Below are 25,345 nucleotides of genomic sequence, written 5' to 3'. Positions count from 1 at the left end.
CCTGTCAAGATGATCAGTGCACCTAATAAATGGGGACATTTTGCGACAAAATAAGATGGGATCAAATTATCTGCAAGGATTTACTACCCAGGGAAAAGCACTTGGGAAGAAAATGTGACATGATTGGTGAAGAAATTATGAGGAAAAAAATGTAACCATCTTTCCTCAACATACTTCCTGAAGAAGCAGGGTCTACTAACCCTACCCCTCCCACAAAACAAAATGTAATTTTTCGGGAGGGGAAACATCCCTCTCTGGGCATTACCAACCATACATTGTGTCAGATGCAGGTTTTTTGGAGGGATAAGAAGAGAAGCTGTGCTTAAAAGTATTACAAGTGCTTTCTCTTTAGGTTTTCTGAAAAAAAGATGTAATTGCAGAGAGCTGTGCCATTAGTTATTACAGTGTAAAATCAGATGTGAGAGGTCATTCCCTGGCTCTAACAGCTCTGGGCACACTTGTTCAGTGAGCTATGTTTTCCTGCTGGATAAATTAATTACATAATTGTCTCTGCTTGATATTAAGAGTCCTACCCTTCTTCACACAAAGAGATCAAACCCTCCCATGTGACTTGCAAATTACTCTTCTAAATGAGGATCCCCATATTAATATTACCCATTTTCACTACAAACATCTGGAAAGTTTTCTTCTGTTCCCCTATTTTAAACTGAGGTTGCATTAAACCTAATGCTATGAAGTATTTCTGAAAATGAAGGCTTAACAAAACAACTTAATGCAGAAGTAGAAGACATTTTCAGCAGAAACTATAAATCTTAAAAACGTAGTGGCTGGAATGCTGCATGTTACCGGCGAATCTCACACATGTGTGTAAAGACCATGCACACACAGAGTGTCCATGCAGGTGTGTGCATGCATGCCATCCTTAGCCTGGTGCTACTGATGGGGTGAGATCGTCTGCCTGGATGACCCTATGGAGCATCCTGGACTGTACCAATGCTGATGCTGCTCAGCCCATTGAAGGAACACTCTGCATTAGTAGGGGTAAATTCAGGATGAATCAGCTGGGCATCACTTTAGATTGGCCGTCTGAAAAGGGCAAAGGAATTGACTGAAGGACAAGGCCCATGGTAAACATGAAGGTCAAGAAGAAAGGACAACCCAAGGCAGTGGCAGAATCTGAAGCCTGACATAAAGCCCAGATGCATGGATAGAAACAAAAACTTTAAAATGAAACTGCAACCGCTATTGCTGTTACCTCTTTTTCAGGTTGTTTGCTAGTTTGTTTATCTAGCCCTCATTCTATGGTTTGAATTAGTAGCATGCAGCAACATCCTGTGGGAGGAACTGTGTTTTGTATTAGATATATACATTCACTTGTCTTGGCTGTAAAGAACTTGACGTGGATATATGAACATTCCTTAACTTTAATGGGTTCCATTTCAGTGGAAAAAAAAAAATAAAGTTTAGACATGTATTGAGTGGTTGATAGTAAAATATTTGTTGCAGTAGATCAGATTGTTCCCTCCCAGAAGAGCATATAAGAAAGGGGAAAAATATGTTTCTATTGTCCTCAGATACATGCTTTCTTCCACTTATTTTTCTGAGGATACTCTAACTCATAGAATCATAGGGATCCCAGGATACCTTGGAAGGCACTCTGCAACCTCACTCATCTCTGGCTACCCAACACCATTTCTTCCACAGATTTTCCTTCCTTTTTCTTCTTTGAAATGGACTTTAAAAAAAGAAAAATCAGAAACATAAAGTGAGAAGTAGACTAAAGAGGAAAATGATGCTTGCTCCTTCAGATTTTAACCATAGGAGGTATATAGTATTAAGAGTAAACTCAGATGAGGACTCGGTTGTTAGAACAATGAAGCAGAATCTTTTCAGGCCAAAATTATCATAACTCATTGAAAACTTTGGAATTACACCAGCAAGCAAGACTGAACTTCTTTCTCAGTTAGTACAAATGGTTTTGTCACTGTTCCTTTACATTTGTTCAAAAGCCAATGTATTCACATTTCTTCTTTTTTCCCTGATGAATGACAAATACAACACTCATTTTTACAGTGCCTTTCTTGTTCTGAATGGGATATTCCAGCACATGTAGTGAAGGAAGTCTAATGAACACTAACCTTCCTAATGAAATACTGGAAATGAATACATTTTTCTGTATAATAACTACATTACAGGGAATCACATTTTTTACTCTGTTCTTGTAACCCATAATTATCTTCTGATTTTGCCTTTCAGACCTTGAAATGTCTAAATTCAACTGAATATTCAGCCATTTGATGTTTGTTTCCTTGCAGAAATGCACATGCCTGTGTATCTCTGAAGATGAACTATAGGAAAGAATGCTGAATCTCTTGCACAGAAAAAAAATCCAACAGTACTACACAATGAACACAAATTCTAGGCCTTGAAAATAATAACACCCCTATTAGCAATAAATAGCAGAGAGATAATATTTTAATATTTCTGGAAATCAGTCAGTGTTGGAAGACATCAGGCAATGTAAAAGCAATACAACAGATTTTCCATCTATTCCTTTATATGCAGTAAGGAGGTGATGGAAGTGTCTGCTTAGACAATATATGTAGGTGTACATTATGACCCCCAAGTACAGCTGAAAGTTTTCTATTTAATAACTACATGGATTGAGCTTTTCTTGAAAAAAATCCTTCATGCATGGAAATGGGCAATTACAATGATCTTTTCTTACACAGAAGAAAATCTTACACAAACTTGAAAGTCCAGGCATAACGGATGTCTAAGCTGACAAGGCATCTGGACCCTGTGGGAGTCCCAGCAACCACCCAGCACATGACTGCCTGAAGGACCAAAACTGCGTGTTGTGGGAGGATGCCTGCAGGAGGGTCCTTGTCTGACTTTTCCTTCTTCCTAGTGGTTTTGCTGCTATACTAATGCGTGAATTAATCTTAACTTTGCTATCAGCTCAGGCAGCTATTGAGGTAGCAGTGGTTTCTGTTGCCGTGTGTTGTTTCTTTGCAATGTCCATGTGTACACAAGTGGCCTGAAATTCTATTGTTACCTTTGAACCACCATAACAACATAAGGGGCAGTGGGAGTAGCTGTAATTCATATAATCAGTTTGCTAGGAAGAGGCTTTTACATTAATGACGAGTCCTTACATGTTGTAGAACTGACCTGACTGAGGAAGGCAAGTTAAACAGAAATGCACTTTTTCCACTGGAATATTTACTCCTGCAGATAATTTATTCTTGAAACTGTCAGGAAGAATAAACTTGTCAGTGTGTCTCATAAGGACAAGGAATGCTGCAGGAACTGCAAAAGCAGTATATCTAACCAGTGCTTTGGGTGGCCAATGTATAGCTGTAACAATGAATGCTCAGAAGGCAGTTTTAGTAAGATGTGTATATCTTATCTCCTGTCTCCAAGGCAACTTCCTAACACCTTTTTGAAATTACTAAAGAGCAACTAATCTTCTCTAATACTGTGACAATTCTTATCATGCTAGTACAATGCAACACCATTTTCTATTTTGAGTCATATTGACCTAAAAATCCTAAATCCAGTAATTAAATACTGATAGATAAAAGTATTAATTTCCATGTGACCAGGTATATAAAGTAACATTTTTCTGACATTTAGCATGAACATTAAGTTGAATTTATACATTGAAAATTTACATAAGTCATATATATCATTCTATTGTATTGAATCATAGAATGATAGAATGGTTTGGGCTAGAAAGGACTTTAAAGATCATCTAGTTCCAACCCCCCTGCCATGGGCAGGGACACTTTCCGCTGGATCAGGTTACTGAAATCCATCCTGGCTTTGAATACCTCCAGGCATGGTGCATCCATGACTTCTCTGTGCAAACTGTCCCAGTATGTCACCACCCTTACAGTAAAAAATTTCTTCTGAATATCTAAATCTACTCTGTTTCAGCATAAAACTGTTACCCCTTGTCCTGTCACTGCAATCCCTGATAAAGAGCTCCTTTCATACACAACATGAAATTTCTTGGAACTAATTTTCCTAAATTTACCTTTTTTTAAGAAATAATATTTACATTAAACCAACAAACATTCATTTCTGAGTACCAAAATTTTAGCTTTATATTTTGCAACATTCAAAATAGACAATATTATAAAATCTATAATCAGAGGCAACAAAAATACAGAAATACTCATCTCCATCTGGAAGTACTTGGGAAACAAATAAATAAATACAGCAAGTCTTGATGTAGTTTTTTGTGGATATCATAAGACATTAAGGTTGACTTGGGATATAGACTGTCAGCTCCCATGGCATATCTTGACACAGTAGAGTGCACTTTTCAAATGTTATTAGAGACTGAAAATGATCTTACGCATTTCTTACAGTTGAGACACTCATGTAGAGAATAAGAAAGCTTATAATTTTTAATTTGAGTCTGTAAAATAATTCTTTAGCATATACTTCCAAACATTTTATGAACTAAAACATTCTATAGCGACAACAAAAATATATTAAAAAAAAAATAAAATTGCAGAGTAAGAAAAAGTTACAAACTTGGGTGTTCCACAAAGACAGGAAGAAATCTAACACTTCTCAGAAATCTTAGTGCTTTGAAACAATAACCAAAAAAAAAAAAAGAAAATTAGACATAACAAAAGTGATGTCCCTTTAAAAAGAAATAGTACACTTGTTCACCAAACATTCAGAAGATAGGAAATGTCAGCTTTAAGACTAATATTTCACGTGTACATGATCATAACAGTGTTTGACATCAGAGAGAAACTCAGTGATGTTGAGAGAGAAAGAATCCAATTCTTTTTACATCCTCACCCTGACTCCTGAATCAAGACTACATCCCTCTTCTGCCATATCTTTATCCCATTTGCTGTTCATACTTTGCAGTGAATGGGGAATACTTCTGGGTGAGTAATTTCTTTTAATTTTATTTTAAAAAAAATCTTAAGAAGAAATCATAAACAGGATTAGTTGAAACATAATTTTATGGGTAGCATTTTTGAACCCTAACTTTTATTTTTAAAAAAATACTGCAGAACACTGCTCCATGAGAAAGGAAAACAATCAGTAGTCCTTAGCCTTAAGGCTAAATGATCTGTATTCACCATATGGGCTAAAAGAATGGCTAGTAATAGAAATGGGCTTTTTTTATTGACATATGGGCTTTGCAAGGTATTTCTGTTCACTTTTTTCTTTAGCAGCTTGAAGACCTAATTGTTAGTGCAATAACAATAACCATCGGTCCCTGGAGAGGAAGGCTCACTAGGACAAACACAGAATGGAGATGAGGACAGAGGGTTTGCCCAGGTGCATTCTCAGAGATTGAGGTATTAACTTCTTGTGGGGTCTATATAGCATTCACTTTCTTCTAGTTTGAACAAAATAGATTAAAGTTTTAGGTGTGAGTTCCTCAGTCTTCTTTCACATTTTTATAGTTCCACTCACAGTAAAACTTTTTGTGATGCAGTCATGTTCAGTAGGTAGTTATTTCCACTCTGCTAACCAGTTCAGCTTACTTTATTAGTAATAGTTTTAATTGCATACAGTTTAAGCCTGTGATACCTGGGTTCCACTGTCACTGCAATTAGAAGTGCATGTGTGCCTGCTCTTAGGTACCAGGCATCGGAAATAATTACATAAAGACTCATAGTTCTTAGTATCTCCTACATGCGGACTGAATATAATATGACAAATTGGCATACAGACTACTTCTAAGGACCTAAACCACTCCTCCTGGAGACCGGCAACAGCCAGAAAGATTTTCATAAAACCACATTTTTTTCAAATCAAACTATAAGGTAACATACAGGAGAAGCAATACATGCCATATACCTTGGCTTACATAAGACTTCTGACACTATAGAGCATAGAATTCCCATAACCATGCTAAGGAATATTTAGATGAAAAAAACCTTTGCCAAAGTCATAGGAAAACTCTAACCGGGAATTCATTAACAGGGGTTCGGGTACATCCTGAAAAGTGCTGAATAGTACTCTGCAAGGACCAGTCTGAAGGGAGTGGTACTATCAGACTTTTTTTTAATGATTTAGATGATAGAATAAAAACTTTGCTGATTACATTTGAAGACATCAGTAAGCTGATAGTGTACATTGGGAAACAGGATTAGAGTTCAATGGGATCCTGATTTACAGGGAAATGCAATTAAAAAAAAAAGATACTGTTTAATGAGGGCAAATGCCAAACTATTAACTCAAGTAAGAACAACTGACTGTACAAATATGGAAAAGAGAACAAAGGGCTAAGTTAGAGCTCTACAGAGGTATATTTAGAAATGTTGTGAATCATAGTTTCAATAGGAATCAAAAAGATTGTGTAAAGGCAAACCTCATAAGATTAATCACCCACAATGGTTAGCCGTCATAGCTAAAAAGACATTTGAAGTAATCCTCCTCTTTTCAGCACTGACCTCTGCTGAAATGCAGCAACGTCAAATATTGAGCAATGAAATTCAAAGATGACAGGAGTTACTTGGACGGCTTCCAGAGGGAAAAAAACTTTCTGGGAGGAGCAGTGAAAATGAAGAGATGACTATAAAACAGGCAAGGAAAATTTAGGTGAGCTGGTATATTACTCCTTGTTGCCTCATTCCTTTCAGAATGGGAATTAAGGCATGGCATTTCATACCATGTTGAGTACTCCCGCAGAAAAATGAAACTATCCATATGCCAAAGTCCTGTCATGGGGATTTAAAGGCTTTTCTCACTTCTTAGAACTACTGCAAGTGACAGTGAAACAGTTTACAGTGTGACCTTGTTGCCAATCCCATTTTTTCGCAATCCCTCTCCTTAACCTCTGCCAAAAAAAGCAACAACATTCCTTTACTTCACTTTCTCTCTTTAGAGTATTTAGGAAACCCTTATTTCACATCTTCCAGCCTTTTGCAACTACCACAATACGTAGAAAAGTCTTTTTTGATGTGCTGCTTTGTGTCTTGCATCTTTTGGACTTAAGTCTAAAGATCTTAGGAAATATCACATGTACTGATAGTATTGCCAGCAGTGGTGGTCCATGGCTTCTTGTCTAGCATCCACTGAACAGATATTCACTGCTCAAAGGTGCTGTTTCAGAATATCCTTGAGCTCAAGCATTGTGTTTGTGTTGCATTAATTCCACACAACAGCCAGAGTTGACTTCTTTGTCTTAAAGGAAAGAGATATAAAAGGCAGTGAAAAATTAAAATCTTCAGCTTCAGCACCTTCTTCACGCTAGTTGCTTTCATTTTGTAATCTGTATTCTGTACCCTGTGAAGCCTCCAGAAATCTGTAGTACACACTTAATTAACAGAGAATAAGTAGCAGAATCCCACTTGCATGGTTGGAAAGAGAGAGGATACATCCTGATCCACTGTTTGTTGTGCCATGACTTCTAGCTATGTAGCTACCTGTCAGGAAAGCCTGTCATAGCAGGGGTGGTTTCTAAGGCATGGAAACACACCTGGGAAGAGCCATATTCATTTCATAGCATAGACAAGACGTGTTAGTAGACCATAGTTTTCAGTGGTCAGTGTTACACTTTCCGCATCGCTCTCTTGTTCTGGTGTGTTGATTGTCTGGAAAGGGATCTGGCAGTAGGCATTCATGACCCAAGTTTCCTCCTCAAGATAAGTGAAATGTGGGCTGAAAAGGGATGGGGATAGCTTGATCTTGTCCTGACATAATCTTGGCATTTGGCCGGTGCTCACACCTGGGTGCAGGGGTTGGGAGCACTCCCTATTTCTAGGTAAACCCCAGACTTGGGTTTACCTAGAAATAAATCATTAACTTGGCAGGAAAACCTGGGCATGTAAACATCACTCTAGGCAACCAACATTCAGATGTCACCAAAATGCATGAAATTGCCATACAGTTGTAATGTATTCTGGGAAAATTCTGAAGTGCATCAACAACTAAATGCCAGTAAGTATCATCCGTTTCTACTAACCCACTCTTCCTAAAGATGGAAAAGGGCTTTTATACTAGGGACCAGGAAGGGCAGGAGGTGATAGAGAAAGTGCAGTTCCCTACTGACAGTCACAGTATGATGCACTTCTGGTTGGTTTCTAGGAGAAAAAGCATGTGTGTGCTTGTTTAATTCATGCAAATGTTATCTCTGCCACAGATGAGCGTTAAGCACTTGTATCTCCCAATTTATTATCTTTTAACTGATCAAGAGTGGTAAAATAAGTATAGCCCCTTCCTATAGCTTCTTCCTCGGTGCTTTAGTTATCCTTTCTTAACTCCATTTTACCACCATAACTCTTGAAAGACTCAGCTTCCACCTTTCAAAGAGTCATCAGCATAACCATTACTTAACTATACATAATTGAGAAGCCACATCAAACCTCCTCATCAATGACTAGCCACCATGTCCTAACTCACATTTTCCCATGACAATAGTCTTTCTACAGTGCTTGCCTTTCCATTGTCTCCAGAGTGATCCAAGCTGCCTTCCAAAACCATGGGTTTCCCCATTTTCCTGGTAATTTCTTGGCCCAGGGTTTTAAAGAAACTCAACTGACAGAAGTCTGCATTCTTTCTTTGCCACTTACAGTATATTATTCTACACTGTGAAAAGAAAAAAAAAGATGGAATAGATCCAGTACTTGGCATCTATTAAGCATCTGTATTCCAACTAACAATTAATTAGGATTAAGGGTTCTTGAAAGTATATCTTATAGCTGAAGAAAATAATTACCAACTATTAATCACATACTTCTTCCAGATACTTAAAAACTAATTGCATGCATTTTCCAAATGATCTGAGGAGACTTGCAAAATATTTAAATTGCATTATACCCAAGGACCAATTGAGAAATGTCCAAGTTTCTCATAGAAAAACTATGGCTTTACTGTAACACTTCAGTTGCTCTACTCATGCTAACATTTAAAGCACAACCTTTACCTCACAACACATCAAAATTTAGTTTACTGCTGCATAGCAAGGCAAGCAAGTTGTATCAAAAGGAAAGTTTTGTAAATTGTAGAACTACATTCTCATGTCAGTGAACAGAAAGGAATGTGATGTGGGATGCCATTGCTGGGGAAGGAGAGAGCAGACAAGAATCTCCTGCAGCCGGTGTCATCTAAGACACTTGTCAGTGGAGGAGGTTGTTAGGTGGAACTTTTTAGTTTCTATTTAATGCCTTATGGACATGTGCCTGATACAGTAATGCTGATAAGAAAGGATGAAAGAGAGCCCCTTACGCATCAATTGCATGGAGAGGAAGTCTTCTGCACATGGGTCATTTATATCTTTCAAGTGACCTAGATAAGACATTCCCTCTGGTTTCACATCAAAAGATCAATCATAATGTTTTTTGGGAAGTCAATGATAAAGCTGAGTCTCTCTTGTTAGGCCTCTGGGTCTGGAAACATACTGTATTTCAAAATTCAGCGTAATGAACCTAAGCATTAACATTTTGTAACTTGTAACAATTCTAAATTTGAAAGCTAATTAAACTAAACATACCAAACTTGCCTGCAACTAAATCTGGTTGTATGTCATTTGAATAGAAAAATTGGAAAAGATTATTTGCATATCCAGAAAATTTAACACCCACGAAAATATTCAATAATAAATAAAGTAAGTCTTAGTTTTGAGTACTGGAACTCACACAACAGAATAAAAAATGCAAATAATAACTATGCAAAACTTACTTTAACTCCAGAAGGAGAGTTATCAAACTCTGAAAAAAAACCCCAAACAAACCAGAAAAAGAACAAAATATTTCCGGGTATAGTGCATATATTTTGTTGGTTGCCTATGTCAGAAGCACATATGGTAATACCATTTCTGATTCTTTAGGTATAATGTGTTAAAGTAGAACATAATAGAATTAAATATTATTTCAGTTGGAAGTGACCTACCAGGATCATCTTGTCCAACTGCCTGTCCAGTTCAGGACTGACCAAAAGCTAAACCATGTTATTAAGGGCACTGTCTAAATGCCTCTTAAACATTCTCTAGGAAGCCTGTTCTAGGGTTTGATCACCCTCTCAGTAAAGAAATGATTCCTAATGTCCAATCTTATCCTCTTCCGAGACAGTTTTGAACCATCAACACCTGCTCTGTCACTAGATACCAGGGAGAAGAGATCAGTACTTCCCTTTCCACTTCGCCTCCTCAGGAAGCTGTAGAGAGCAATGAGATCCTCTCTCAGCCTCCTTTTCTCCGTAATAGGCAAACCCAAAGTCCTTAGCTGCTCCTCGTAAGACATTCCTTTCAGCCCTTTCACTAGGTATTTTGCCCTCCTCTGGATGCGTTCAAGCACTTTCATACCCTTCCTAAACTCGTGAGGTCCGGAACTGTACATAGGACTCAAGGTGAGGCTGCACCACTGCTAAATATGGGATAATAATTCCTTTTGACCAGCTGGTGATACTGTGTTTGATGCACCCCAGGATGTGGTTTGCCCTCTTGGCTGCCAGGGCCCACTACTAACTCCTATTGAGCCTGCTGTTGACCATATCCTTCAGATTCCATTCTGCAAGTCTTTTTGTCAAGCCACTCCTCCCCCGGATTATACATGTTCCTGATATTACCCTGTCCCAGGTGCAGAAGCTGGCATTTGGATTTGGTAAATTTCATCACATTAATCATTGCCCAATGGTCTAATATATCTAGATCCCTCTGCATGGCATCTTGTCTCTTGAGAGAGTCAATATCACCTCCCAGTTTGGTGTCATCTAGGACATTAACTAATAACCCCCTCCATAATTAATAAAGACAGAGTAATCAAAGTCAAATGATTCATTATCAATTATAAAGTTTGTCTGATCTAACTTTTCTGCATTTTCTTTGATAAGAATGAGATGAGGCTTCTGGCAAATGTTCTAAAAAATTCCTCTTACACAGAAGTGAAGGCTTGATCTAAATACCAAAGAGAAATCTCTTTGAGTATAAATGACAAATTGAGTAAAATCTGATCTGTATTAAAGTGCCTTTAATCTGGCACTTAGGCAGCTAAATTTTCTTTATAATCAACATTTTAGAAAGGGGTGTTTCAGGCTGCTTCATTTGAGGCTGTTGTGCCCTGTATGTTTTGGGCAGTACAGATACGGTGATGGCCAGTGAGTGCCACTCATGTTTGACATGTCCCTGACAATCATGACTTTAGGCAGAATAAAGCTCTTTGAACCCCGTGGTGTTGACTAAGATACAATTTTCCAAATGGACAGGTGAAAACAAATGACGTGCAGCTCTGTTGTAGATGGCAGAAAAGCAAAGCAGACAGAGAACAAGCCTGCCCTTGGCAACTTAAGTGAAGCACTTACTAACTTCTGGAATGGCAAAGGGCCTTGAACATCCAGATTGGATTTCAGACTGTGATCCAGGACTGGCTCTAAGGGCGCTGGGGATGGACAGGATGTTTCTAGGGACTGGAGACCCAGGGAGAGACACCTCCTCACCTGCAGCTTTCCTGGGGATGACTGAAACACAGGAACAGTAACAACGGCTGAGGGCCACTCTGACTGGGTGGCACGTGAGAATGGCAGTTCTATCATACTCTTTAGGTATGATAGCTGGCCAGCAAGGTGGGGCCAAAATGTTTTTTTCTGAATCACTGAGGCAACTTAGAGATGATAAAATTTTTCCTGTCTGTGCCTGCTGCAGGAACACCAGCATCCTCTGTTCTTTGGCAAAAACAAAATTTAGAGTGAATGATGGCAGGGTTAAAAACTCAAACACTTTGTTCTTCTTTCACATCATCAGAAAGGATGTACTACATGACCCTGTAGACTGTGAGGGAATAGCTGATGTCAAAGCACCTTCTTAATCTGTCTGCCCTTTTCTGTCTATTAAGGTGATAAAGCTACAAGACTAATACGCTCTCTAATGAAACTGACAAGGAAAATTCTCGCTATTAGCGGGGGGGGGGGGAAAGAATGACTTTCATAATTAATTCATTGTTGCCCAGAGACTCTAGTGGTGCTGCTTACAGTAACTCCTGCAGGGATACTGTATTTTGTTTGTAAAGCTAACAGCAATTACATTAAGCTAACAGCTCCTAATGCTAATAATAATTCTGTTAAATCTTCGTGGATATATTTGTCCTTGCCTTACTTGTTCATTTTCCACTTATTGCAGATAGACTTCATAGTCTCTTGTGTCTCAGATTAGTGTTCTATATTGCCATCGAGTCTTACAGTGGCTTTTTGGACTGTGAAATATCTGCCTCATACTGTGGTAAGAGATACCAGTAAGAGCAGAAGTAGATTTTTTTTCTGTTTAAATCTGTTAAAAAATGAAATGTGTTTATAAAAGTTTTTGTTTATGAAGGGATTTAGCTTCGGAGGTATTTTATGAATTTTAAAATAAGCAAAAAAATAGCAGTGAAAATATGATGGAAATGTCACATTGTGGCAGAAATGTGACATAAGTGATTTTCCAAGGTCTTTTTAAGTGAAAATTCTACCTTCCTTTCTCAGTCTTCTCTAAGGCAGACTGGAAACAGAGAGCTTTTGTGCAAGACCCAGTCCCTGTCCAACTTTGATTGTCCTCTCCATTCTGCAAAACACAGTGAGCTGCAATGCAGCTAGGAATGCTCTACTGACTACTCTAGCAGCCTTTTATGTACATGGCACATAAGATCTGGCAATTCAGATCCTAGAAGAACACTTATCAAGGACAATTTGCACAAACCAGTCGTGGAAATGGAGGGGAAGGCAGCCAAAGGTAACAGTGACCAGCTGATGCCAGTGCTCCTCTGATGCAAAAAGTGCAGCGTCAGGAGGGGCGGGCAGGCAAATGGAGAGAAATAAGGGGAATAGTCAGACCAAAAATATTAGTTTTCATTCTGAGAGTAAAATGATTAGGACTAAAATAATTTGTGCCAGTTCTCAGGACTAAATCAAGTACTGGTCCCCCTAGATTTTACTGCTTGCTCTTTCATTGTATGCACACATATCCAAGTACCTTTCTGATACACTAAGGTCTGGACTAAATAGTTCTGCTGTTAGATATTCAGTGGCTTTTGTAGAAACAGTTAGTGGGCTCTGTCCAAACTCTAACAAAGATGCAGGTGATACCCATATTACTGAAACACTACAGCACCAGGTATCGTCAGGGCTGGTTAATCAAAGAAACTTAAATGTGAGGGTGTCCTTTCATCCCTTGATGTGATTTCCCAACTGTAGGGAAACCTGATTAGTATCAGGGAAGACTGAACTGCCACAGGAATACTTTGCCTAATTTCTGTCTATGAAACCTTTATTCTTGATGGCTGAATATTTTATAAACACTAAATTTATTCTCTTGTCTGAAAAAAGTTATTGTATAACTTTCTACACATCTGTATAAATTTAATTTTACCTTAATATCAGAGTATCAGTTGAGCACTTGAGTTGTTTTTTAATTTACTTTGCTGGAGAAAGATGAAATAGCCTGGGGCAACTATTTGTTCCCTCAGGAACTGTTCACGAATCACATTTGTACATATTTCCTTTCCCTTTGAAAACAAAACCTTCTGATTTTTGATGGGGGCATGCGAGTGAGTCATATGTTAGGTGTGAGGAGCATTTGTGAAGACTCATACAGTAACTGATTTTCTTCACAAGATTAGTGTTTGATAACAAAAATATGAAACTGAATGCGCACGTCAATAATACAAAAGGTATTGTTTACCTCTATAGGTGAACTTGTTTAGATTCTCATTAGAGATGTTGCAGTCATTCATCACTACATAGGTTCTAATTACAAATGTCAGGAATAAAGGGTATTTGGTGTTATTTAAGAATGTACTTGTCTAGATGTTGGAATATATTTAAAATAATAAATTGCCATTGCATTGAAATACTTTTTTGTCTGAGTAATTTTGCAGCAGATTAGAATTCACAGGCAGACAGCATTTCTATTTGCTGGCTTCATATTTGATTTGGCAAGAACTACTGCTCTGAAAAAAAAAATCTCCAGGCAAAATTGTGATGAAAAGATAAAACAGATCCGTATCTAAAAAGAATGATGATAAGACTGCTGATGACAACTGTAGTGACTCAGTGGAGCCATCCTGTGTGCATTTATATTATACACATATGGCTATATAAATTCCATCTAAATATTATTATTCTCTTGAACTACAATGTGCAAAATAAATCTAACAAAGGCAGGACAGGTAGTTTTTAAATCTATTTCTAGAAATAAATATACATGGACAGACAAAACGATCTTACAGATTTATGTGATTATTCTACCAAATGACATTATTTTTGCACAAGAAAGCTCTTAAAGTGATAGTTTTAGCACTCAGGCAAAGCAATGGTCTTGTGTGATGTCAAGAGACGAAAGCCAAAGGAGAATTGGGATAGAGATTTGAGGCAAAGTTCAGAAAAGAAGCAAAGCAGAGACTAAGCTCGTGGCAAAATATGATCATAAATGTAGGGGAAAGGCCAAAAGTTGGATCATGAAGTAAAAACGTGAGTCAGGTCTGGTACAAAAAGACGAGCTGGAGCATAAGTGGAGAGAGCCACTAGCCTTGCTGTAAGTAACTTGCATTTCTTTTAGCAGGCCACTTTCCCTGCACTTCATTCAGTTCCTTCTTTTGGTATCACCATGGTGAATTATTCATCCAAAGAGATTACTAGTAGATATTGCCACACAAACTATATCTAAAATACTAAACACGGGAACAGCTTGCATGTTGAAAGAAGTCATAGCTTAGGGACAAACCCTAGGCCCTAAGGAGGACAGTGTGGAGTGGTGGGATTAAACGATCTGGTGTAGAAAAAAGGGGGTTTGGCATTCCCCATTCAGACCTGCATTGCTAGTAAATTAGCAAAGACGTTAAATTTGGACTTACTTATCTTGCTTCATATGATAGGATCTGCAGGAATTTATTAACTAGTTCTGCATGTGACCGCAGGGAAATTTGGAGAAGAAAAATGCAATCTAGAATCTAAGAATATCTCAAGGTAACTTTTCTTCGAAGAAACAAGAACTGTTATAAAGAATAAAAAAAAAAGGATGCTGTTCCCAAATGAGAAAGCAAGAGTTCATTTAATTAGCCACACTCTTTTGGTGAAGGGGTAGCCTAGAAAAAAAAATAAATTGTCAAATATTGCACTGTTAGAAGGGGCAAAAGTCAGATTACCACAAGTTTCTACAAAGTATTAAAATTAAACAAGCAAAGACCAGAACAGAGTCAAAACAAACAGATAAAAGATCAGGCATATTCACATCTTCTTCGGGAAAGGAATGTTTCAGATTAAAACCAAAATCAGTTGACCATGGATTGTATTTAATGGACTAATGGCATTTTCACTGTCAAAATAAAAAAGATATTCTGTAGCTACTAAAACATCTATTACTACTTTTTTTTCTCCAGATACAAACCCACTAATTTCCAGTGTTTCACACTATGCTTTTCCCAAAGAAGTTTCACAAGAAAGAAATGAAAATAAATTGTGAACTTTTCACCTACTTAAAATTTAGGGTCTAGAAAAATGTAATCTAGAAAGTGCCCCTTTCTTTTATCTCAGTTCTGGTTCATAGGTCACTTTTGGATTATTTAGCTGTCATTTTATCGAGCATCTTTACAGATACAGTAGATATATGAATTTGTAGACCCGAATCAAGAATAAATAATTTTTTTCAGTTGGATTTTAAGTCTACTAAATTACCTAAATTAGCTGCATGTAAAAGTCCCATAAACATAAAATACTATTCCAAGTAATTCATAAGAACTTACCAAGATGGCTGCTTTGCGCGGTGCTATGTCTTTGATGTGAGCAAAGGAACTATTTTCTCTTTGCCTTGGCTTCTAGTTACCATTGCTCTTTGGGCAATATGGTGCTGATTTTCCTGAAAGGATGAATTCCCAGCATAATGGTTAATAATCTATGTTCCATGACTAATATTTATTTGTAAATAAAAATCAATTACTTTCACAGTATCTCCATTTCTGCCACCCCTAGATCTCTACTGGAAATACAATCGCAAGAACATAATGTCTCGTACATCTCTGAATGGTAATATTGAAATAGCAAAATAAACAGTATTACAGAATCAAATAAAACTGAAATAAACTGCTTTGAAGATAGTAACTTTTTAAATCTGACAATATAACACCTAATGCACCTTGATTCCATCCCTCAGAATATGACTGATGTGGTATATCACAATCATGTATTTGCAGAACACCATCACCACCAAACTGTTAGTCTTGTACATGAAACAAACAGGACTCTTTTCATCCTTGTGAGGTAAAATTGATCAAGAAGTTATTGCAAACAGACCATTCTGGTAAAAGCACATCAGTCACAAAAGGCAGAAGGAATTTGGCCTGCCTTTCATGAGAACACCTGTTTTTGTATTCCTTATTAAGTAAAAAACTTTAATTGAAGTATCTTGGTCTAGAAATGATGAAGAGCTGTTTGAGAAATACCGTATGTTTTTACAAAGAACAAATAGTGTATAGCTACTATTTTTAAATTTAAAAGACTCTTTATAAGAGTTTATGAAAGTGTGGAAGGTGGAATAGAATGCATAACTCATGCTGTGAGCATGCATGACATGAAAATGCATGTACACTTGCTGTCTAAATTTTGGGCTGGATAATATTCTGCTCAGTGCCTAAATCCAGTAATATTTGAACTTTAACATACTGTAAGTACATGGAATTCATGTGAATCTGTCTATTAGGAACTTTCAGGTGAGTTGGCTATTGACATTTTAAGAGTCCCAAATTTTTACAGATTCACAGACTCAATAGGTTGGAAAGGACCCACTGGATCATCGAGTCCAACCATTCCTAACAATCCCTAAACCATGCTCCTCAGCATCTCATCCACCTGTCCTTTAAACACCTCCAGGGAAGGTGGCTCAACCACCTCCCTGGGCAGCCTGTGCCAGTGAGTGTTTTGTCAACACTTGTTCAAATTCATTGGCCAAAAGATGAAAAATGCTCATTAAAAAGAGAAACTCACTGAAAGAGACAATCCTTACTCTTTGTAGGCCTCTTCAATAATTTCTTTGGCAGAGCTTGGCTGCTCTACTTTCTCTCCATGCCAAAATGGTATTTCAATCTTGTTGTATATTTAGTAGACCTATTTATGTACTGTGTAACCCAACAGTACTCATCAGCATTTGATTTCAGACTAACTGGGGTCAGTTCAGATCAGTATGTCTTTCTATTAAGATTCAGGCTAGCAATACAACCGGTGATCTATTTTGGCAGTTACTGTTAATGATAACTGGAAAGACCAGTCATCATTACTTTGGATTATACTAATTGGTGCATAGAAAGTGATTAGGGCATCCAGCCAGTTACACCGGAGAAACCTGACATGAAGAAGAGTAGATGTAGACAGCGATTCTTGGGCTTCACGTTTCCCAGTGGTACACTGATTATTGACTACAGCTTCCATTACTTCAAGTTTGATTAAGAGAGTTGTTACCAGTTTGAACAGGTGATTTGGATTGCTGTCAGTCATTAGAAATCTTTGGTGATTAACAGGCTTTTATGAACAGACAGGCAAATTGATACTGAGAGCAGTTTTCTACTGGTAAAACACTTGCCCAGAGTAGCTAAAATAATAGGTTTTAATGGAGAGATCATACTAGAGGCAAGCTGTCAGGCAGCTACATGTTTTCTGACATTCCCCGAGTATGAATTTTCAGTTTCTTTTATTTTTTTAAGAATATTATTTCAGATGACTTGTGCTGATAACTGCCTGCCCAGTGAACCTATCAAACAGCACATGAGAGGTAAATTTTGCAGCAGCTGTTGCAAATGAGAACCTGCTGCACAGTACAGAGAAGTTTATTGAGAAAAACAGAAAGGTCATCTAGTTTCAGGTTTAGAATATTGTTAACTCATTTTTCATAAAAGATTGTGTTCAATTTGGAATGTCATATGAAAACTAAACAATTTCTGTAGCTTTTATTGAACTGAATGGCATTTGTAATAGGCAGAGGCTGCAAAATGTACTTGATCAATGGAAAAATAACTTTGAAGCAACTTATTCATACTACCATGACTCTTACGTGAGCAGGAAGCTTCCCTCAGCCAGAAAGAAGGTGAAATCACAGCCTGCTCCCAGAAACCTATTAAGAGCTGGTAATATCGCTGCCAGTCACAGGTGAGTTTTGTGGTTTGTCTGCATAGGCTCTTAATTTAATGAGTACTCTGTCTTCCAGGACTTGAGAAAGTTTCTGCCCAAAAATGGGTTGCAAAATTCACATGGCATCCACAGAAGCCTTATTCTTTTGTCAGCCGCAGTGAATGTCTTTGCTTCTGTATTCATGCCTAAGTCAGCAGTGCACCTTGAGGCAAGGAGTATTTGTTGTGGGTTTAGACCAGATGTTTTGCTTTTGACCATGCTCCCATATTACAGATGTTTTCTGACCAAAAAAAATGAGTTTAGTAAGCTATGTCCAGCTTTTTCGATCTGCCTCAGTCAGGCACCTGATTCAACACATCAGGCAAGTCTAGAAGAAATGGGGAAGTGACTCAAAATCCCAAAGAAACTTAATACTGGTGAAAGAAACCCCTAAAGGAATGGAAAGATCTGCTTGAGTGGATGACTGCTAAATGGCATTTTTCCTGAGTTTCCATGTGTGCGTGGCACAGCTGAGTCCTGCCCATTCTGACTGTTCGCTATTAACACTGCTCAGCTGATGGATACATTGGGAGAAACAGCTGCGGTGTTGTATTATATACAATTCTCTTTAAAGAAGACCTTAGATGCACCGACAGTATTTGCCTGTTGTGTCAGGATGGTGAATGTCTGAAGCCGACTGTCAGCCTAGTCAAGCAAAAAACAATGTGTAGTGGAGGAGAAATTATGAATCAGAGTGTGGACGTATTCTATTTATAACATTCCTGTTAGAGATACATGTTCCAGGAACAGAGATAGGCAAATGCTACTTATAAACCCTTTTTCAGTATCTCTGGTGGTCCTATTTCAAAGTTGCTGGCTGAAGAATTGTTATCAGGAAGAGAACTGCTGCTTGTGCATCTTCTTTTTAACAATTGCTGTCTCAAGTTCTCCATAATGTAACTCATAAATGTAAAAATAGATAGCAGCTTCCAGCCCATCTTCCCAAGATTTAAGATTTGTTTGAAAAAAGAACTTGTGCACCAATATGTAACAGTGCCATCTGGTGTTATCAACAATGACAATGACATTAGAGTTTGGATATTTAACTATACAAGGATGTTTACCTACTGATTTCTCACAAATTAAAAGACAGTACATCGGTTCCCAGAAATATTCCTGAAGTGCTCTGGTATTTTAGTGTTGCCAGTTTCAAGCTGATAACACTGTGGATGTGATCAAACAATTTCTTCAGGCAGAAATAAAATTTCTTGTTAATTTCCACTTTACTGTGGTCATTTTTCACATTATGCAAGACCTTGTTTCTCCTCTTTGAAAAGAGAAGACAAGTATATTGATAATACTTTTCCTTAGCTATCTTGAATATTCTAATATGATGTATTTTAAAACACAGGTAGTGACTTGACATAGAGAAAATAACAATGCAAACTTCCGAGCTAATTAAATAGAAATAAAAATGTTGCATGTGTGTGACAGAGAAGGCAAAACAGATGACATGGTATCAAACATGATTCCTTTTCAAATCAATTCACAGGCAGTGTTACACTTTCAATCAGAGTATGAGAAGTAGAATGAAATAGCAAAATTTTGCTCTACTTTTATGAAAACAATAGCTACTTGAAACAAGAACTTCTCACAGTGTGTGTAAGGGATTTTTTTTTAAGCAGTGAATACTATCTTACATTTACGGTATTTGAGATAGACTTCAAAAGTTGTTTAATAATGAATTTATAGCTGTGAAAAGACAAATTATTTGAAATATTTTATTCAAATATTATATAATTACTGTTGTTCTTTATATACATTTCCTGAAGGAAATAGACAAAAAATGGGCAGAAAACAGCCAAGGCATTTGGATGCTTCCTTCATAGAAAATGATTTTTTAAGTCAATGTAAAATTGTAATAAGTTTCTCTGCCAGCATTAGTTCCTGAGCTATGATCCAGTGCAATGGTTGTGTAAATCTACAATTACAATGGAAAACCTCACAGATAAAATATCTTAATAGAAAAAGCTATTTGTTAATCCTGTGAGTTATTCTCTTTACTTTGAATTATCAGTGGGTCTACACCCTTTCATGACAGAAATAACTAATGGACATTAGTAACGCTAGAAAGACTCAGCTCCTTAAGGGATATGAAGGAGCTCCCATGAAGTTTAAGAGTTTGAACTAAACTCTGTCTTCTGAATGAATTTTCATGGAGAACTGAATTAGCCAAACCAAGCTCTAGGCCGTTAGATGGTCATAAGTATCCTGAGGGGAAAAAAAAATTGAGAAGTTGTATCAGGATTTTGTTACATCATTCAAAGCCTCTTCTTAAAGCTACCAGTATGTAGGCAGGTAAAGCCTGTTCTAAAACATACCAGGGCCCATGGCCACACAGAGATTTCATATGCTGGCTTTTCATGGAGTAATGAAAGAGTAGCAGGCTATTTGCAGCCCTAATTCTCTCCTGTTAGTATTTGTCAGTGTTCCCTGTGGGCTCTGGCTTTGCATTTAGGACATCAACACTTGTTGGCAATGGCGACTGAGTCAGTACAAAACTGTGTTAGGGCATCCCCAGCTAGGAAGTTACGGAAAGAGGACATTCATCTACACAGTTTTGCACTTCCTGCCTGAACACGGAAGCAACTGACCCTCACTTAACACTCCTTTCCTTACTAAAGACAGTGTATTTAGAGCCAATTTGTGATACCAAAACACCAAGACCAGTGTCTGTATTACTGCATCCAAACACACCCTACACGAGTGAGAGGCATCAGCATCAACCTCAGGAACACTCAGTACTTTTTACACATTGTTCCTTGATGTGTTCATTGAACTAAACTTTGATTGAATCCCTAATGAGATTGCCAAGTGTAATGGTTATTCTCAGCTACACTCATAAAAACTATTGAACAGAAGTAGCTGGAGCAATTTAAAAAAAAAGGAAATAGTCTAGATCGATATTTCTGGGTTCACTTCTACTACATTAATTGTCCTCTGTTCAAAGCCATGAATACAACTTTCTGCCACAGACAGAAGAATTCCAGCAGAACAGCAGAGCATTCTGTAAAATCAATATTAATAATTTTCAAATTGTTTGCTTGTTGACTTCCTGAGGACCGCAAGAAATCCTTAGGGCAACTTATGCACAGCACAAACAAAATGTTCAACAATAAGAAAATATGTTTGGCATTTTATTCCTCTTACATTTCATATTTGACCTTTAGAATATTGGTGTCATTTATTCACATAAAGGGCTATAAAATGTGATGAATAACCAATATCTAATCTATATTAATGCTGGTGTTATAGAATTCTGAAACTACCTGTGAATTGCATTATATTACTAATATGTTGGTTTAAACATTTTAGTACCTTATTTTGTGATTTCTTGACTGCTGCTAATGAGTTGTGAACTACATAAACATGAAGGAAAAAAATATATTTTTTTCTCCAAGCACAAGTCAGTAACAGAAAATAAAGTCCAGACGTGTAATTAGGGCTGAATTATTAAATTCTTTCCAACAGATAAGCTTTTATTTTTATTTTACTGAGCCTCTTCAAAGTGTTCATATTTTATCAAGACTCATCTCTTGCTGCTTTTATGATGATGATGGGATTTTCATAGCAGTGATTGGATCTTAGGGAGAGGATTATTTTTGTCCTGTTGTGTGAAGACTCCACTTCAGATGACTGTTTCAAAATGAGAGTGCTACTGGAGTAGTTAAAGAAAACATAAGCAGTCTGAGATTTAATCAATTACATGAGCATTAATCTAATCAATGTTAAGAAATATAAAGCATGGTAAATATTGCTACTAAGTCTATCCTGCTTTTCGTTCCTGGGGTAAAATCTAGATTGTTGACTACCCCAGATGGTAATATGCAACGGTAGCAGCAGCAGATGTTACATCACTTAGCCATTAGAACCCAAAATTTCATGTGCCTACTGTGCATCCCGCTTTAGGTAGTTTGCCTGTACAGTAGTTTTGCTGAGATAAGGTGTACTGTGAGTAAGGAAATAAATAGAGTAAAGCCAGGAATGCTTTGTTTAATATGCCTGCATTTATATTTTGTGTAAATTAAATGAGACAGGAAGATCTTAAATAATGTTACAGAGAGAGGACACTAATACATGTATTTTCCCCAGAGCACTCTGTGGCTCTGATCCCAGAATCACATTTCTAACCTCTACCTTGTACTCTAATGTATAGAGAAGATGCCTCTGTTGTCCTTATTATACCCCGATTGTTTTTTTCCAGCTTTTGATACGTTAAGGCACCTAAAGCTTTTTATTCAGACATGCTTTCTTCGTCTGTGTTATGATACGTAAACATGAATGCACACACACATCATGCTCTCACATAGAACTTTGAATTGATAGTTGTGGGATGTTTTGCAAGTCTGTTTGTCAGAGGACATTAGAATTTTTAATTGACTTTTGATGGTTTATCAAACTGCATAAGCCAAAAGAAGCTGTATTTTCAGAGCATCTTTGTATCAAGTAGAATAAGCCATATCTCTTATGAATTGACAGAGTATTCTTCTTTCACTGGGCAGTGTATTTCTAGATCTTATTACCAATTCACTTCATAGTTTTCTTGGATACTATTTCACTGGCAACCCTGTGTTGTCTGGCATGTCTAGTGGAGGTGTTACCATGGGTAGAGATGAAAACCTTTCAACAAAATAATTGAAGAATAACATGGGTAGCTACTGGGCTCTTGTTTCTAACATTTTGGCCATATCCTGTCTTTCTGCTTTTTAATTATTTTCAAGAGCACCCTTAACTTATGCTGAGACACAGAGATATATTATTTTCAAAGCATGAAATTACAGGTTGCAGTTTTATAGCTCGCAGCAAGCAACCTAGAGGACTTATTAATAAGTAATGAAACTCTCTCAACAACTCAGCAGTGAGGAGAAGACAACAACCCTTCAGACAATTGATGTTCTGCCTGCCAAGGAAGAACTTTAAGACATGATTTTCTCTTATAAAATCTGTAAAAAAAACCCAGTCTGGGCGTGATTCTGCTGTAGCAATAGCCCGGGCTGAGTAGAGAGGCAATCTCTGCCTTATTGTGCAATGGAAAGTGCATTAACACACTGTGTAATACCTATAGCAAGTTTTTCAGCCATTCGTTTCTTCTCCTCTCTACCTACAGTGCTCCCTAGGTCTCCATGACACACTGCTCTCTAGCAGTGGATATTTATAGGCTGCAAGCAGTGGCGTGAGATGAGTGGAGGTCAATTCATCTCCTCTGCTGCAGGGCAGGCATCGTGCAACAGAGGGGCAGAGCTAGAAAGGGGGCAGCAACCACCAGGATCTGCACATCACTAGCGCAGAGCATTAAGAGATGTTGCCCTGAAGCCTAAGAATGCCTTTTCTGAGATGTTGAAGGTATTGTGGGAGGTTTGAGTTCAAAACTCCCCTCTTCATACACAAGTCATAACTGAAGCAAAAAATACCAAAGATGTTTATAGGTGCCAAAACTTAATTACTATTGAGCTAGGGAATATACAAATGAGAATTAACATTATTTCTGCTCTGAAGTATAGTTTTCTCTTTGAAACCTGTAATTCCACAGAATCTGTTATCCCCACCTTTCACATTTTTCCTCCTCCAAATCATGGACTCTGTCTTCTGTGTAGCTGATTTCCTTCTGCTCTGTTTCTTCTTGCTCTTCTCAGGTGTCTTGACATACATATCCTTTGTCAGATGAGGCACATGGTTGGACTTACTGAGCGACCTATTTTGTGCCTGCCTGACCCCTAGAAATCTGGTTTGAGAGATCCTTACCTTACTGTGATACTGTATAGGCAGAGGATCATACACTTTCCCAGGAATTTGACTGTTCACATGAAATTGCAGTAGTTTGCAGCCTTTTACTGGAATCAGGCCATCAGCTGGGTGAAGCAAATACTTATGTTCTTGTCTAAACGAAATTTGGGGTCACATGGGCATCACAAAGTTCTTTATATTGAATAGAATCCCTTAACAGCACAAGGACTCCTCAAAGCTCGGAATATTGTGACTGTTTTGTAACCCATATGCCAAGTCTATTTCAAAAGCGATGCTGGCTACATATATTTAAAAATTGTTGCCATTCCAAATGCCATGGGAATATTCAACTTCAAATAGGAACAGTTTCAATAGAATACAATTTCATTTCAATTAATGCATCCAGGCCTATAAATTTGCCTTTATCTTATTTAATTTTGTTTTAGTAATCACAATATATTGTAGCCAAAAAAAACCACAAACCCACCAAAGTTCCACTACAAAGCATAATGAATTATTGATTAAGGCAGCTAGATCAGCATGAATCCATAGAGGAAGCCAAAACTAAATCAGTAAATGAAAGGGTTTTAAATATATACTTAGAAAAGGGATTTTAACTAGTGTGGAAATGAATACAGGATAGAAAAATATCTAAAAGTCTGAGTCATGAACCCTAACAGTTAGATCAGATCCTGATCTAAATAAATTGCAATTTAGAGTCTGAATTGAATGAGCAATGAATCCAATAAATAAAATAGCTTGCATGAAAAATAACATTAAAAATGTGGCAGCATTTAAAACCTGATCATGTGAAAACATTCGTTTTATGGACCAAAGTATTGGTGAACAATAGAAACACTGAAATGCCTTTCCTCAATAACGGCGTAAAATGAACATCCACTGAACTCAATGCTTGTACATAATTCATAACCAGAAAAATGTAAGGTTCTCTAGAGAACAACTTTTCTCAAGTCTGAAAAGTGATATTTTCAGACAAAGGGAAACTTTTTTGGTGTGCACTGCACTGTCTATTGTAGTGAGTGGACCAAAGTAATCCTTAACCTAAACAAGTGCAATTCCTGCTGCACCTACTGCTGCTGCCTATTCACGTATTATGTAAGCTTTTTTTTTTCAAATGTCATAAAAAATTGAAGTTATTACATTTCAGAGTATGCCTAATGTATCAGATACTGTCCCATATTCCCCTGATTATGGTGACCTCTGCTGCTCTCCTTATTTTCTGTAGTTTTCAAGATGTGGAAGAAATGTGTAGGCTCATAATACTTTCAGTGATGTTAAATTTGAAATATAAAGAAAGAAAAAGCTCAAAAAACCCAAATAAGAAATCACTAAGCCACTTGTCTTACGGTCGAATTCCAGGGTCAATTTCCCTCAAGGAACTGTGAAGGATATTCTTAAAATATCTTTTTTTATTTCATTTCTGCAGAAACTGTACACCAAAATTCTTCTGCTCAAAAATATCAAATCTGTAATTACATCTGTCTAGACATCAAGAAACGCTGATAATATTCTAAGAGATCCACAAGGGTATTTC

This window comes from Cuculus canorus, chromosome 1, assembly GCF_017976375.1.
Source record: "Cuculus canorus isolate bCucCan1 chromosome 1, bCucCan1.pri, whole genome shotgun sequence".
NCBI classification, from domain to species: domain Eukaryota; kingdom Metazoa; phylum Chordata; class Aves; order Cuculiformes; family Cuculidae; genus Cuculus; species Cuculus canorus.
The sequence above is the reverse complement of the archived record's forward strand: the minus strand, read 5'-3'. Positions refer to the sequence as shown.